The sequence below is a fragment of the Accipiter gentilis genome, unplaced genomic scaffold (genome assembly GCF_929443795.1).
Source record: "Accipiter gentilis unplaced genomic scaffold, bAccGen1.1, whole genome shotgun sequence".
NCBI classification, from domain to species: Eukaryota; Metazoa; Chordata; class Aves; order Accipitriformes; family Accipitridae; genus Astur; species Astur gentilis.
Genome location: NW_026060784.1, coordinates 427,203 through 442,568, shown reverse-complemented (window position 1 = coordinate 442,568; position 15,366 = coordinate 427,203). Strand labels below are relative to the sequence as shown.

General features: G+C 62.7%; 1 long non-coding RNA gene across 1 annotated transcript in view; it reads left to right on the top strand.

Moving 5' to 3' along the window:
- The first annotated feature begins 252 nt into the window (after positions 1-252).
- LOC126036678 (uncharacterized) overlaps positions 253-15,366 on the top strand; it is a 51,336-nt gene continuing 36,222 nt past the window's right edge. The window contains exons 1-2 of the long non-coding RNA XR_007505222.1: positions 253-315; positions 4,945-5,080. This is a non-coding gene — a long non-coding RNA (uncharacterized LOC126036678). The remainder of the gene's footprint in view (positions 316-4,944; positions 5,081-15,366) is intronic.

Genomic DNA, 15,366 nt, shown 5'->3' with positions numbered 1-15,366 from the left:
GGAGGCTCTGCTGGGAGCATCCTGGCTGACCCCCACTCCATCCAGGGAGCAACCGAAGAGCCTTAGGGCCTCTTCCAGGAGCATCTCCTCGGACACTGCAAGGTCGCCTGCAGTGTCCCCAAGGGCTTGGTTGTTGGTGGCAGCGCAGGGGCTGGTGTGGACATCGCCGCCCGGGGGTGCCCCCACAGGGGTGGCCGTGCTGGGGATGTTGATCTGTGCCAGCTGCCCCTCGCTGTGCTGGTAGCCAGGGATGGACACTGGCAGCTCCAGAGGGTCTGGGGCCACCCCACTCCTCTGATTTTTGTAGGGTGCGAGGTATCGTGGTTGGCCCTGGGGGGTCCTTGTGGCTGCCCAGGCCAGGGGGGCTCCGCAGCCCGCGGGACCCCACAGTGCAGCACCCGGCAGAGAAGTGGCGCCTTGGCCAAGCGTGGCGGTAGCCGGTGGAGGCAGGTCGGTGGTTGTCGACTGGATGCGGAAGACCCGGGGGTCGAAGAGGCAGCCACATGGAGCCCTCTGCAGACCTGTGTGGGTGAGGGGGAGCCGTGCTGGGCCAGGGGGACTGTCCAGGGGCACCCGCTGAGCCGGCCCCGATGGCCGACATCCCCCAGCTCTGGGCCAGGGGCGTGGGGAGCTTGTGGCCGGGGCGATCCCCACGGGGTGAGCCGCTGTGCTGGTGGGACGGGGTTGCAAATCGGGGAGGAGACTCACATCTAGGAGGTGAAAGGGGAGAGGTGGCCCCAAATATTTGGGGAATTCTCTGCAGATGGGCTTTACTGGGCACGCGCCGCCCGGGCGAGGGCAAGGATGCTCGCCGGGGCTTGCTGAACCCCCATGCGAAAAGTGCCGGGGGAACGGGTGTGATGGGGATGGCGAAGGTGCCCGAGCAGACTGGGATGCCATACCTGCTGGTGGTGCCTGGGGGGCCCGGGGGGCCCAGACTGCAGGGAAGGGCTGCTCCCGTGCGAGCAGGCGGCACAGGTTGGCCGAGCCTAAGAGAATGAGACAGGAGCGATGGCCGGCGGTCACCTCTGCTCTTGCCCCCCAAGAGCGTCCCTGGGCTGCAGGGGTTGGGGTCAGTCCCTGCCTCGAGGGTAGAAGGTTTTGCAGAGCACGAATGGCTGGAAAAGCTGGGGCGCTGGGGGACCCCAGGGCCCAGGCAGTGGGAGCTGCGTTGGTGGCCGCGCCATGGTCCCTTCTGGCTGTTGGCTGCCAAGGACTCTTTGGCGTCTCCCCAGAAGGAATGCGGGGGCTCCCTGTGTTCCGCCCCACCCCCAAGAGCCTCCCCAGCTCCTCCTGGGGAGGGAAAGGGTTAAGGGAGGCTGGGGTGCCCCCGGGGCCTACAGGCGGCTCTCGGGGTCTGCAGGTGCAAATGCTCTTTGCTTTCAACAGTATTTTTCCGGTGGGGGAAGAAGAACAAGTTGATTCAGCCGAGCCAAGCGGGGACCAAGCTGCAGCCGCAGCCTCCTTGCTCCAGATGGCAAATGCGTTTGTGACCGTTGCCCACGCTTCTGTTCGCTGCGTTGACCGGAGCGAGGCAGAAATAGGAAAAAGGACCTCGAGGGCGCGAAGGAAGGTCACGCGGTGTCGCTCGGTGGCACGCTTTACCCCAGCCCTCGCTCCAGTAGTGCTGTCAGGTCTTTCAGTCTCCTGCTGGGAAAAGCAGCAGCTCTGGATCCCCTGGAAGGCGGCGGCCCTTTCCCTGGGTGCGTGACACCCCGGAGGAGACGGTACCCGCCGCCGCGTGCTCCCAGAAAAGGACTGGATTCTGCCCAACGTCCGGTGTCGGGGCGCTGGGGCTGTTTGCGCTCTACGGGATCCCAGGGATGGGGTTAGTACATCCCCTCCTCGTGCTTGGAGGATTCGGCGCTAGCAAGGACACCCCAAGGGTACCAAGGACACAGGCCTCTCGCTCCCGCTGTGTGAACAGTGGGTGGCCTGGGGGAGTTGGGACAACTGCCGTGAACCGGAGGCCAAAGATCTCTCCTGGCCTGTATCCTGGTAATCAAAGAGATTGCGCTCTGTTCGTGAGGCACCTCTGGCTGCAAGATTGTGCAAGGCCATGTGCTGCGTAACTTGTGGCAGGGACCGATGCTGGGGGCGTGAAGGCAAGCGTGCTTCTAAAAGCATAAAACTCCGTTTCATTTCAGAGCGCAGCTGAGCCACCCCGCTCCTCAAGACTCTGCCATCTGCACCGACCGCTGTGGCTGGGACCGGGCAGTGCTGCACATCCCAAAGGCCACCAAGTCACACCCGTGTCCCTGCTGCTTTGCCGGGAGCTTCTGCGATGCGAGCGATGTTCTGGGGGCTGATCTCTTGGACTGCAGCTACCCCGTCCCTGACTGGTAGCTGGCCAGGAGGGTTGTGTCCCAGGTGGAATTCCCCCTCTCTGACGAGAACCTGGCCAAGGATGCTTTCCTCCTGAAACACATCCCGAAGAACAAGATGGGCTTCGTCAGCATCAAACTGCTGCCGTCCTTCAAGAAGGTAGGCAGCGCGTTGCGTTGGCCAGCCGAGGTGGGAAGTGGCCTCCACGTGGAGGATGCCTGGGTGTCTGGGTGTGCTCTGGCTGTCTGCGGTGAGGTGTACGGGGAGGTCCAGGCTCTGCTCAGGCCGCCTGTGTCCCAGCAAAGCGCTGGTGGTGCAGAGCTGGGTCCTGCTCTCTGCCTTCAACGTGCTGCAGCAGTTCTCCACCCAGGGAGGGTGGCTGGAGAAGCGGTGAGCAGTCCTCAAACCCCAAGCCCAGGGCTGGGTTCGCCTCTTCTGCCCGTGGTTCCCCCAGGCTGCTTTGAGAGAGGAGAGCTCGTCCTCCAGCGCTGAGGCTCCTTTACGTTTGGGTTTGGGGCTTGCTGGGAGACCGCCCCGACAGGGACCTCACCCTGCACCTTCTGAAAGCCAGACACGGAAAGGTGAGGCTGCTTCTCGAAGGTGCCGTTGGCTGCGTTGCTCCCAGGTCGTGGAGCTCGCATGGGAACTGGGCAATAAAGAGGGCTAAAGTTTCCAGGCACTTTCTGGCCTGTGCAGAGATTTGGGATTTTTTTGGGGATTGGTTGGGTTTTTTTCCTTCTGATTTCCGCGCCCCCCCGAAATTTCCCGGTCTTGCAGCTGCCCAAGGTGCAGCCAGACAAGCGGAGGAGGGTCCATGCCTGGCCTGCAGCTCCCTCCCTTGCCATTCTTGGGGTGATTTGGGGTTATTTTGCTGTGTCAGTGAGGCAGAGCTGGGCTCTCGGGGGCTGAGTGCGCTGGGACCCGAGGAAGGCCGTGATGGTCTTGAGGCTTTGAAGGGCTTTGCAGCGAGCCCTGTTCCCGCTGGAGGGGACTCTGGTGGTGTTCAAGACGAATGCCTTGCAGGTCTTGCTGTCATGTGTGCCCGTGTGTCCCCCCGGCCCCCAAGGTCTGTCGTTGTCGCAGGGGCTCTGTGCTGCTTTCTGCGTGGGGCCGTGTCCGTGAGTCCTGCAGGGACCTGTCTGTCCTGGCTTCCCCACCAAAGGGCTGCTTCCCCTGGGGAAGGGGACAGGGGAGTTGTTCCCGTTCCCGTCCCCTTCCCCCCCCCCCATCGCCTGCCGCGCTGGTGGTGACTCAGGCCTGGGGGTGGCTCGGTTCCCCTCGGAGCTTGCTGGCTCGGATCTGGGGCTCGGCGGGGCTTTTGCACCTCTTGGGGGCTGTTTCCCGGTGCCCCCCGCGCTCCCTCCCCGTCCCACACAGGCACGGAGCGGTTCTGGAGAAAGAGCTTTTAATGGGAAAGACAAAAGAAAAGGTCCCGCCAAAGCTGCTCTAAACCCACCCTACCCCCCCCCCCGCCTCCCACCCACCCCCTCACCCCCCCCAACCAGTCCACTCCCTCCCCTCCCACCCCCCACTCCCCCCATCTCCATCTCACCCCTGTCTGATCCCCCCCTCCCACGCCCCACTCCCCCCGTCTCCATCTCACCCCCGTCTGATCCCCCCTCACACCCCCATGTCGTCTGCCAGAGCCCTGCGCTTGCTGGGTGGCATTGGCAAGGAGCTCTGCGCCTGCCTCTTCCTCGGCTGCTCTGCCGTGGCAGACGGGGATGGTGGCAGGTCCATCCCCGCATCCTTCCGCGGCTCCTGGGGCTCCATCCCGACGATGTTAAATATGTCGAGGCTCAGCGTGGTGTCGCTGAGCTCGGGGATGCAGGAGTCGAGGGTGAGCAGCTCGTCCGGCAGCGACAAGGGGCTGAAGTCCCAGTCGGGGGTGGCTGCACCGGTGCCCTCGGTGTCCCCAGGCACGGGGCTGCTGCTGGGACCATCCTGGCTGGCCCCCACCGTGTCCAGGGAGCACCCAAGGAGCCTGAGGGCCTCTTCAAGAAGCTCCTGGTCAGGCACTGCAAGGAGCTCTGCGATGTCCCCCAGGGCTTGTGTGTGAGGGGCAGCGCAGGGGCTGGGGGGGACGTCGCTGCCCGAGGGGACGTCGCTGCCCAGTGAGATGTCGCTGCCCAGGGGTGCCCCCGCAGGGGTGGCCGTGCCGGAGGTGTCGATCTCTACCAGCTGCCCGTCGATGTACTGGTAGCCGGGGATGGATATCGGCATCACTGGGCAGGCTGGAGCCACCCCTGTCCCCTCTCCGCTGGTGCCCCCAGGGTGGCCAGGCACGGGGCTGCTGCTAGGACAGCCCTGGCTGGCCCCCACCGCATCCGTGGAGCACTCAAATAATGTGAGGGCCTCTTCAAGAAGCATGTCCTCGGCCGCGGCAAGATCACCTGCAGTGTCCCCCAGGGCTTGACTCTGGTGGGCAGCGGATGGGCTGGGGGGGACATCGCTGCCTGGGGGGATGTCACTGCCCGGGGGTGCCCCTGCAGGGGTGGCCATGCCGGAGGTGTTGATCTCTGCCGACTGCCCCTTGATGTGCTGGTAGCTGGGGCTGCATGTCGGCAGCACTGGGCAGGCTGGGGCCACCAGTCTTGCCTGACGTTGGTAGGGGGCGAGGTACTGTGGCTGGCCCTGGGGGGTCCCCGGGGCTGCCCAGGCCAGGGGGGGCCCCGCAGCCCCAGGGCCCCCACAGGGCAGCCCCTGGCAGAGAAGCAGTGCCTTGGCCGAGCGTGGCGCTGGCCGGTGGAGGCAGGTTGGTGGCTGTCCACTGGATGTGGTAGAGCCGGGGGTCGAAGGGGCAGCCCCACGGAGCCATCTTCAGACCTGTGTGGGTGAGAGGGAGCCGTGCTGGGCCGGGGGGACTCTCTGGGGGCACCCACCAAGCCATCCCCCACGGCCGACATGCCCCAGCTCTGCGCCAGGCGCGTGGGGAGCTGCTGTGCCGGTGGGACGCGGTTGCACGTCGGGGAGGGGACTCCCTTCTAGGAGGTGAAATGGGAGAGGTGGCCCCAGATATTTGGGAAGTTCTCCGCAGATTGGCTTGAGTGGGCACGCGTCACCCAGGAGAGGGCAAGGGTGCTCCCGCGGGCTTGCTGAACGCCCGTGCGAAAACTGCCGGGGGGACGGGTGTGACAGGGATGCCAAAGGTGCCAGAACAGACTGGGGTGCCATAGCTGCTGGTGGTGCCTGGGGGGCCTGGAGTGGCCCCCATGGCAGGGGTGCCCAGGCTGCAGGGAAGGGCTGCTCCTGCCCGGGCAGATGGTACAGGTTGGCTGGGCCTAAGAGAGAGAGAGAGGAGCCGTGGCCGGCGGTGAGCTCTGCTCTTGCCCCCACGAGCGTCCCTGGGCTGCGGGGCTTGGGACCGGTCCCTACCTCCAGGGTAGAAGGTTTCGGGGAGCACAAAAGTCTGAAAACGCTGGGACGCCGGGGGGCCCCAGGGCCCACGCGGCGGGAGCTGCCGTGGTGGCTGCGCCATGGTCCCTTCTGGCTGTTGGCTGCTAAGGACTCTTTGGCGTCTCCCAGGAAGGAATGCGGGGGCTCGCTGTGTTCCGCACCGCCCCCGCCCTCCCCCCAAGAGCCTCCCCAGCTCCTCCTGGGGAGGGAAAGGGTTAAGGGAGGCTGGGGGGCCCCTGGGGCCTAGAGGCGGCTCTCAGGGGCTGTGGGTGCCAATACTCTTGGCTTTCAACAGTATTTTTCCGGTGGGGGAAAAAGAACAAGTTGATTCGGCCGAGCCGAGAGGGGACCAAGCCGAGGCCACAGCCTCCTTGTGGCAGGTGGCCAACGCATTTGTGACTATTGGCCGTGCTTCTGTTCGCTGCCTTGGCTGGAGTGACGCAGAAATAGGAGAAAGGGCTTTGAGGGCGCGAAGGAGGGTCCCGCGGTGTCACTCGGTGGCGTGCTTTCCCCCAGCTCAAGGAGTGCTGTCAGGGCTTTTAGTCACCCGGTCGTAAAAGCAGCAGCTCTGGATCCCCGTCGGAGGGGGCCGCGCTTGCCCTGGGTGCGTGACACCCAGGAGGAGACAGTACCCGCCGCCGCGTGCTCCCAGAAAAGGCCTGGGTTCTGCACAACGTCCCATGAGGAGAGGCTGGGGCTGTTTGTGCTCCACAGGGATGGGGTTAGTACATCCCGTCCTGGTACTTGGAGGATTTGGCGCTCCCAAGGACACCCTCGGTAGGAACGCAGGCCTCTCGCTCCCGCTGTGGGAACGGTGTGTGGCCTGGGGGAGTGGGGACAACCGCCGTGAACCGGAGGCCCAAGATCTCTCCCGGCCTGTATCCTGTTAATGAAAGAGATTGCTCTCTGTTGGCGAGGCACCTCTGGCTGCCAATTTGTAAGTCGTGGCAGGGACCGATGCCGGGGGCGTGAAGGCAACCGCGCTCGTGAAAACATAAAACTGGATTTCATTTCAGAGCGCAGCTGAGCAACCCCGCTCCTCAACACTCCGCCATCTGCACGGCCCGCTGTGGCTGGGACTGGGCAGTGCTGCTCATCCCAAAGGCCACCAGCTCACACCTGTGTCCCTGCTGCTTTGCCAGGAGCTTCTGCGCTGCGAGCCATGTTTTGGGGGCTGATGTCCTGGACTGCGAGAAGTGCGTCCCCGACCCGCAGCTGGCCAGGAGGATTGTGTCCCAGGTGGAATTCCCCCTCTCTGACGAGAACCTGGCCAAGGATGCTTTCCTCCTGAAACACATCCCGAAGAACAAGATGGGCTTCGTCAGCATCAAACTGCTGCCGTCCTTCAAGAAGGTAGGCAGCGCGTTGCGTTGGCCAGCCGGGGTGGGAAGTGGCCTTCACGTGGAGGATGCCCGGGTGTTGTGAGAGACTGCAAGAGTTACCGTCTCAAACGTTGTGGTGGGGCAAGTTCTGCTTGAAGACAAAGCCTGCACAGCAAGGAACCAAGGGGAAAAGCCCATCAGCTCAGACCTCAGCAACAGGAGGGGGAGGGCGTGCTGGAGGCTGCCCAGCTCCCTGTTCTGATCAGCTGTTCTGATACAAAGATAAACAATGGCCATGTCTGCAGGCAAGGAGAAGTTACTCCCCAAATGACCCCCAAGCCCAAAGGCTCACAAGCTGCTCATTAACCTGAGGAGTTTGGGTGCCCGCCCGAAGGAGGGGCAAGGATGATAAAAGGACACAAACTGAAGCCCCGGGCGTGCGAGAACACCGGGACTGGACCCCTAGGCTGACTGGACACCTTGGCTGACTGAACCAACGCTGGAGCAGGACTGGTGAAATCTTTCTCTTTTCCTTTCTCTCTCTCTGTCTTCTTCTCTCTTGCCTTTTCCACAATCCCTAGACCTCATCCGTTTCAAGATATAAACGGTTGACCAAGTCTGAGACTAAGAGTGGATCCAGCCGCCCCTGGGCCCTTCTCTGAGGAGGAGTCTAGAAAGCCAGGGGGTCTGCTCGGAACCTCGTGACTCAGCGGGAGGGATCTCCTTAGGATACCGAAAAGCCGGTCGAAGAAACTCTCTGAGACTCGTTTTGGAGTTTTAGAAAGCAGGCATTCTTTATTGCAGCGCTGGATGCACGGGGGATAGTTCCACCTCGCGTGCATGCCACAGCTTCAGCGCTAACAGGTTAGTTAGAATAACGAATTGCATATGAATCAGATTAGTATACACGTACGTAAAAATGATTGTAACTGATTATCTTAGTACTGCCTACACCTGCTCACGCACAAGGAAGGATCCATTTGAGTCGAAGGGCTGCTTTTGCGACCACCGACCCATTTGAAGTTCTTGCTGGCTGTCCTTGAAGTCTTGATTCTTGTCCTTTGCTCTTGAAGCTTAACGCAGCTTCAATCACATGTGGCCACTTTCAACGCTGTTCTCATCGAGCGTACAGGAACAGCTAGTGCTAGGAGCAAAGAACTGCAAAACTTCTGAGTAACTACCTCTACTAGTTAATGGCTTGGCTATACTTTTGTCTTCAATCATAGCCTTAGGATAAGAAATCTAACAATTCTTTACCAAAGCTCACTTTTACAGTCACCTAGCAGCCAACCAGTTTCCACGGCTGGTCCAAAACACTAAAACCATCAAAATATTTAGACGTGCCGTACAGAATGTATGGGAATATGCTATCACTGCTTCCCTGAATTGATGTCTGTGGTTACAGCGTTTAGAGAAGTAGTCTTATGCCAATTCCTGTGGTGAGAAACCCTGCCCCCTGCTTCCACGCCTCCCCAGTTCCGTTCGCTTCTGTGCTAACTCCAATCTTTAACCGGTCGTTTGGTGTCGTTTCACCCGAATTTAGCGCGAGGGAATTTCGCCTTAAACACGACTCCCTGGTCTGTCCAGTCTGGGTGGTGAGCGGTGTCTGGGTGTGCTCTGGCTGTCTGCGGTGAGGTGGACGGGGAGGTCCAGGCTCTGCTCAGGCTGTCTGTGTCCCTGCAAAGCAAAGCACTCGCTGGTGGTGCAGAGCTGGGCCCTGCTCTCTGCCTTCCGTGGGCTGCGGCAGTCCTCCAACCAGGGAGGGTGAACAGCTGGGGAAGCGGTGAACAGTTGGTTGCCTCAAAGCCAGCCCAGGGCTGGCTTCAGCTCTTCTGGCCACGGTTTCCCCAGGCTGCTTTGGGAGAGGAGAGCTCTTCCTCCGGCGCTGAGGCTCCTTGATGTTTGGGTTTGGGGCTTTTCCTTTTCTGTTCTCTCCTTTTTCCTCCTCCTCTCGAGCAGAAGAAGGGCTCTCGGTGGTCCCCGAGAGCTGCGGGCGGTGGTGTTGCAGCGGCTCCAGGGGCCAGTTTTGGGGCAAGGCCAGTGCTTGGGGCGAGTCGGCGTGCGGGGCGAGACGCTGAGCAGCAGCGGCACCGGGAGCTGCGCCGTGCTGACGCCGACGGGACTGCGCCTGCCCGGGGTCCGGAGCGTCTCCCGCTGCCCCAGCGGCACCCCTGGGACTGCCCGAAGGAAGGGGCTCAGCCCCCCCAACCCCCCGGTGCTGGGGGACCTCACCCTGCAGGTGAGGCTGCTTCTCGAAGGTGCCGTGGGTTGCCTTGCTCCTGGGTTGTGGAGCTGGGATGGGAAATGGGCGATAAGGAGAGGTGAGCTTTCCAGGCACTTGCTGGCTGGTGCTGAGATTTGAGAGATTCATTTTTTCCCCCCTTCCCGGTCTTGCGGCTGCCCAAGGTGCAGCCAGAGAAGGGGAGGAGGGCCCCTGGCTGGCCCGCAGCTCCCTCCCTCGCCATTCTTGGGGTGATTGGGGGTTATTTTGCTGTGTCGGTGAGGCAGAGCTGGGCTGCGGGGCTGAGCGCGGTGGGACCCGAGGAAGGGCGTGATCGTCTTGAGGCTTTGAAGGGCTTTGCAGCGAGCCCTGTCCCCGCCGGTCGGGTTCAAGACGAATGCCTTGCAGGTCTTGCTGTCGTGTGTGCCCGTGTGTCCCCCCGGCCCCCAAGGTCTGTCATTGTCGCAGGGGCTCTGTGCTGCTTTCTGCGTGGGGCCGTGTCCGTGAGTCCTGCAGGGACCTGTCTGTCCTGGCTTCCCCACCAAAGGGCTGCTTCCCCTGGGGAAGGGGACAGGGGAGTTGTTCCCGTTCCCGTCCCCCCCCCACCCATCACCTGCCGCGCTGGTGGTGACTCAGGCCTGGGGGTGGCTGGGTTCCCCTCGGGGCTTGCTGGCTCGGATCTGGGGCTGGGCGGGGCTTTTGCACCTCTTGTGGGCTGTTTCCCGGTGTCCCCCGCGCTCCCTCCCCGTCCCACACAGGCACGGAGCGGTTCTGGAGAAAGAGCTTTTAATGGGAAAGACAAAAGAAAAGGTCCCACAAAGCTGCTCTAAACCCACCCTACCCCCCACCCGCCTCCCACCCACCCCCTCAACCCCCCCCAACCAGTCCACCCCCCTCCCCTCCCACCCCCCACTCCCCCCATCTCCATCTCACCCCCGTCTGATCCCCCCTCACACCCCCATGTCGTCTGCCAGAGCCCTGCGCTTGCTGGGTGGCATTGGCAAGGAGCTCTGCGCCTGCCTCTTCCTCGGCTGCTCTGCCGTGGCAGACGGGGATGGTGGCAGGTCCATCCCCGCATCCTTCCGCGGCTCCTGGGGCTCCATCCCGACGATGTTAAATATGTCGAGGCTCAGCGTGGTGTAGGAGCTACCCTCCTACCCAAGACACAGTATCCCTGTGTTTGTTGAGCTGCCAGAAACAAACTGAGTGTCACACACCAATGTGAATCCCGTGTTCCAAAGTGAGGCCTTTGGAAGAAAGGGCTAATGCAAACCAGCCAAAGGAATCTTCTCTGTAGGGCTAAGGCAGCATTTTGCCAAAGAGTCGCCTGCTACTCCAGGGTGTCCCTTGCCACCTGCTGACTCTGACATTTCTGTCACGCGCAAACAAACTATCTCGACTAGATGAATGAGCAGCGCAGTTTATTACAGCAACGGTACAGGTGCTTTTGGATTGCCTGTGATAAATAGACTGTCTGCAAAGCACGTGCAGGTGGCATTACAGTCGCTTACAAGCGCATGAAATGATGAAAGAAAAGAGCTCTGAAGAATTCTAAGTTAGAATTCTAATTCTAATTAGAATTCTAATTCTAATTCATTTCTGTTGTAAGCACCCGTTGCTTTGGCTCCAACCACCCCTGAGAGCGCGGCAGAGCCCCTGGTGCGCCCAGAAGAGCTGGCAAACCTGTCACAGGAAAGATGGTAAAACGAGCTCGCTTTGGTTAAAATCAGAACCAACTCCAGTGGGTCGTGCCTTTCCCTACCTCATACCGCTGTGGGATGAGAAGGTTTGCAGGCTCTCCCCAGGACAAGGAGAAAAAGAAAAAACGAAAGAGAAAACAGGTCTGGGGAGAGAAGAGTGACAGACACGCAGAAAAGAGAAGGAGGAAGAGAGAAAACGTTTTTGGGGACGGACCGGTGAAAAGAGGCAGGAAGGTACAGCAGTTCAGGAAGCCCAGGTGTGTACCAGGCTCTGCTGCCCATCTTTCCCAACTCTCAGCGCTGCTGCAAGTCAGTCCGACCCGCTGGCAAGGGACGGTGCTGCGCGGGGCTTGGAAATAACTCCATGGCCGCTCCCCAGGGGCTCCCCATCGAGCCCTGCTGCGTGGCACATGGACCCTGTGCATCTGTGCACGCATGCAGGTCTCTAAGGGCATTTCCCGTGGGGATAAGGCGCCAGAGCCGTCCCCTGGTTGATGCCAGCCATAGCTCTCTCTTCTGGGCTATGAACAATTCCTTGTCAACGGTGTTCCCCAAAGAAAGGGGAAGCGAGTCATGCCTATTCCTGCCTTCATGGGTTTATCAGTGCTCTCTGACTCTGTTTCGTTTCCCTGTTACTGGCTGAAGCCCTGTGACTCCCAGGCCCGCCCCCCGTCGCAGTTGATGTTTGCAACAAAAGGATCTTTTCTCTTTTCTGAGTGTGTCTGCCATACGATATTCTGGAGTAGGTAGATGGGGTTTTGTGATGAGTCCTCGGGGAGGAGTCTGGGATCTTGCCTTGTCCCAGCATCCTTTCCCGCAGGCATCAGGGCTGAGTTCAGGTGCTTTAGGAGTGAAACCAAAGCACGGACTCACACAGGAGGGTGGAGGTTGGAAGGGACCTGTAGAGTTCCTCTGGTCCAACCCGCCTGCTCAAGCAGGCTCACCTAGAGCAGGTTGCCCGGGACAACGTGCCCTTGGGTTTTGAACATCGCCAAGGACGGAGACTCCGCAAACTCCCTGGGCAACCTGTGCCAGTGTTTGACCACCCGGACAGGAAAAAGTTGATTTCTCATGTGCAGCTGGAGCATATCATGTGTTTTAATTTGTGCCTGTGGCCGCTGGTGCTCTCACTGGGCACTCTTGAGAAGAGCCTGGCTCCCTCATCTTCATTCCCTCCCAGCAGGGATAAATAGATCAATAGATCGATAGATTGATAGATTGATAGATAGATAAGACACCCCCCGGCTTTCTCTTCTCCCCACGGCAGTGTGCCAGCTTAAAAGCACCAGGGCAAAGTCGGCTTCCTTGAGGCTCCTTGTTTTGCAGGTGACCTGGAGACGTGGAGGTGCGTGAGGTTCCCCTGCCAAGAGAGGCAGAGGGCTGGAGGGCACAGCTGGACTCCTGCTCCTGCAACAGCAGGGACTCGCTGGCCAGAAATGGCCCCGAGGACCCCGGCAAGGGGCTGTGCTCAGTGCTGCAGAGGAAGGGGAAACTCCCCCCGGGAGCTGTGCCAATCTGCCTGGGGGAAAAAACTCCTTCCTGAGCCCAGCCCTGGTGGCCCGAGCAGGGTCCGGGGAGCTCCTGCGGGGGAGCGCGTTTGGGGTCGGCAGCCAGGGACCTTTTCCAGCCTGTTTGGTGCAAAGGCACGGGTGGGCGTGGGGCATCAGTCCCGGGAGAGCCGTGGCTGACTCCTCTTTCCCGGGAAGGGCAGGTCGCTCTCGCCGTGTCTCTGTCCTGCGCCCACCCGGGTTTCTTTGTCCTGCCAGCTGCTGCCCAGCGAGGAGGGTTCGGCTGAGCTCAGCGGGGATGTCCCAGGACCCGCCGAAGGAGAGCTCCTGCTTGGTCAGCATCCTGACTGCTTCGCCTTGGGGGGGGCTCCGCCGCTGTGCCGAGCTCCGCCGAGCCGTACCGAGCCGAGCCGAGGCGAGCGGAGGAGGTCGGGCGCAGCGGCATGGGCGGGCAGGGCGGGCAGCGCTGCCTGCGGGCGCGGTGTGGCTCCTCCAGCCGCAGGTGATGGTGGGCAGGAGCCGGCCCCTCGGCACCGCGCACCGGGCGCTGCAGCTCCTCGTCCGGGGGAGCGCGGGCGCGGAGACCTCCTGCCCACGGCAGGGGCGGGCGGGCAGATGGAGAGGGACACTGCCAGGGGCCGGGGAGCGGCCCGGGGGGCCCCGCGTCTCTGGCAGCGATTGCCCCAGTGGCAAGGACACCGACGCGAAGGGACCGAGCCGGGTCCGAGGACACCGGCGCGGAGGGACCGAGCCGGTTCTCGTGGCTCCGGCGCTCTGCAGAGGCACCGAGGGCCAGCCAGGACTCAGGCCGCGCCAGCCCTCGGCTGCACCCACGGCAGACTTTGCCTCGGGCTCGGCGCTGCTGGCCAGCCTGTCCCCGCCGCCCCTGGGCTAGCCCCGCTCTCGGGACGGCACGGCACGTCCCACGCGTGAAGCGGTGCCTGGGCTTGCCCTGGGAGCGGCACAACTCGGGAGCGTTCTCCGGCTGCTGCGGCTCCCGTCCGTGCGATGGACGGAGGCGGCGGTTTCCCTGGCGGCTCTCCGCTGGTCTCGGCCCGCGGGCCGCGACCCCTCGGGCTCCGTTTGGGCAGCCCTGCCCCGCACGCTGGGGATGGAAAGCGGTGCGATCCTGCTGCAGCTGCAGCTGCCGCGGGGACAAAGCCACGGGGGAGTGAGCGAGCGAGCAGCCTCGTGGTGCTTGGTCGCCGGCTGGGCTGAAACCACCACAGTCCTTTTTTGCTGACATCATCGCAAGTGGGGAGAGAAAGGGCTGAGCTACCAGGGCCACTGCCAGCAGACTGTCATTAGGCACCAGAGTCAACGTTGACTCGAGAGGCCGGGGCAGAGCCCAGACCCCCCTGAAAGCAGCTGCAAGACCTGCCACGAGGTACAGGCCAACTGCTCTGATGCTTCAGGCTCACGCTGGAACCCCAAGCGCTCCAAGCCCCAAAATGCAGCTGCCTCTGCAGCGCAGCAGCACCAGCAGCCAGTGCCGAGCAGCGTGGGGAGCTGGAGCAGAGGGGGGGGCGCCCGGGCCGGGCTCGGCTCCGTTCGGGTCCCCTCGGCTCGGTTCGGCTCCTCTCGGCTGGGCTCGGATCCCTTCGGCTCATCTCGTTTCTGTTCGGCTCCCTTCGGGTGGGCTCGACTCCCCTCGGCTCGGTTCGGCTCATCTCTTCGGCTAGGATCGGCTCCTCTCGGCTGGGCTCGGCTCCTCTCGTTTGCACTCGGCTGCCCTCGGCTCCGCTCCGGCCGCAGCCCCGGCCCGGCCCCGCCTGAGGCAAGGGCGGGCGGCGGGCGCGGCGGGGCCGGTGGCAGTGGCGGGGGCTCCTCCCCGTCCGTGGAGCGGTGGGCTGCCCGGCGGTCGCCAGCGCCGGGGCTGCCCGGGGGCCTCGCAGGCCGGCAGCAGGGCTGAGGCGGCGGCGGTGGCGGCATCTCCCCTCGCGGCAGGCCGGGGCGCCGGGTCCCGGCCTTCCCCCCGCAGGCCCGGCCAGCCCCGGCCCCTCCCTGCCGCCCCCGGGGCTGCGGGGGCAGCAGGGGACTGCCTGCCGCTGGTGGCTGTCCGGCGGAGGCCGGCGGGCACCGCGGAGACGTGCGGCTGTGTGTGGAGAGAAAGGAGTTTCTGCCGGCTGTCCCCGCAGGGAAGGGACCCGCAGCCGCCGGGGGTCTCCCTCCCTCCCTCCCTCCCAGCCTGGCGTGGGTGGCGGGCTGCGACACAGTCCTGCCCGGGCGTTCTTGGCAGCCCCCGGGGCAAGAGGCCCTGGAGGGAGCTTCAGGGAGGTCGGCAGTGGCGTTTCCAGAGCAGTCGCGTCCCGTTGGCTCTCCTGCTTCCTTCCCTCGGCTGGGAGAACGGAGGACGTCCTCGACAGCAGGTACCTACCTGTCGGTTGCCTGAAACCAGGTTTCTTCACGCAGGCAGGCAGGCAGGCGTGTGTACGGACTTCAAATTGGCAGGTGAGCGTGTTGAAGCTACAGCCTGCAGTTTGGTGCCTGCCGGTAGCAGTGAGTTCCTAGGAGACCCTCAATTCGGATGGGACTGGGGGGGCTGCTCTTTTCCTGCCCTCTTTCACTGACCGTGAAAGCGGTCGCTTCCGAGGGGCTACTGCGCTTGCACGGGAGTGTAATGGGAGTAATGGGAGCTGTAAAAAGCGCTCCTGTTCCAGTGCCGTGCGTGGGTTTCGTGCTTCAGTGGGAAAAGAGGCTGGTTTTACTGACGGTGTTTTGAAATGTTGTTTAAAGCGTTCAGCTGAGAAGCTCTCGAGCCTCTGTAGTGGTTTAACCCCAGCCGGCAGCTAAGCCCCGCACGGCCGCTCGCTCGCTGCCCCGCAGTGGTAGGAGGGAGAGGATCGGAAGGGTGAATCGACTCGCGGGTTGGGATAAAGATGGTTTAACAAGTA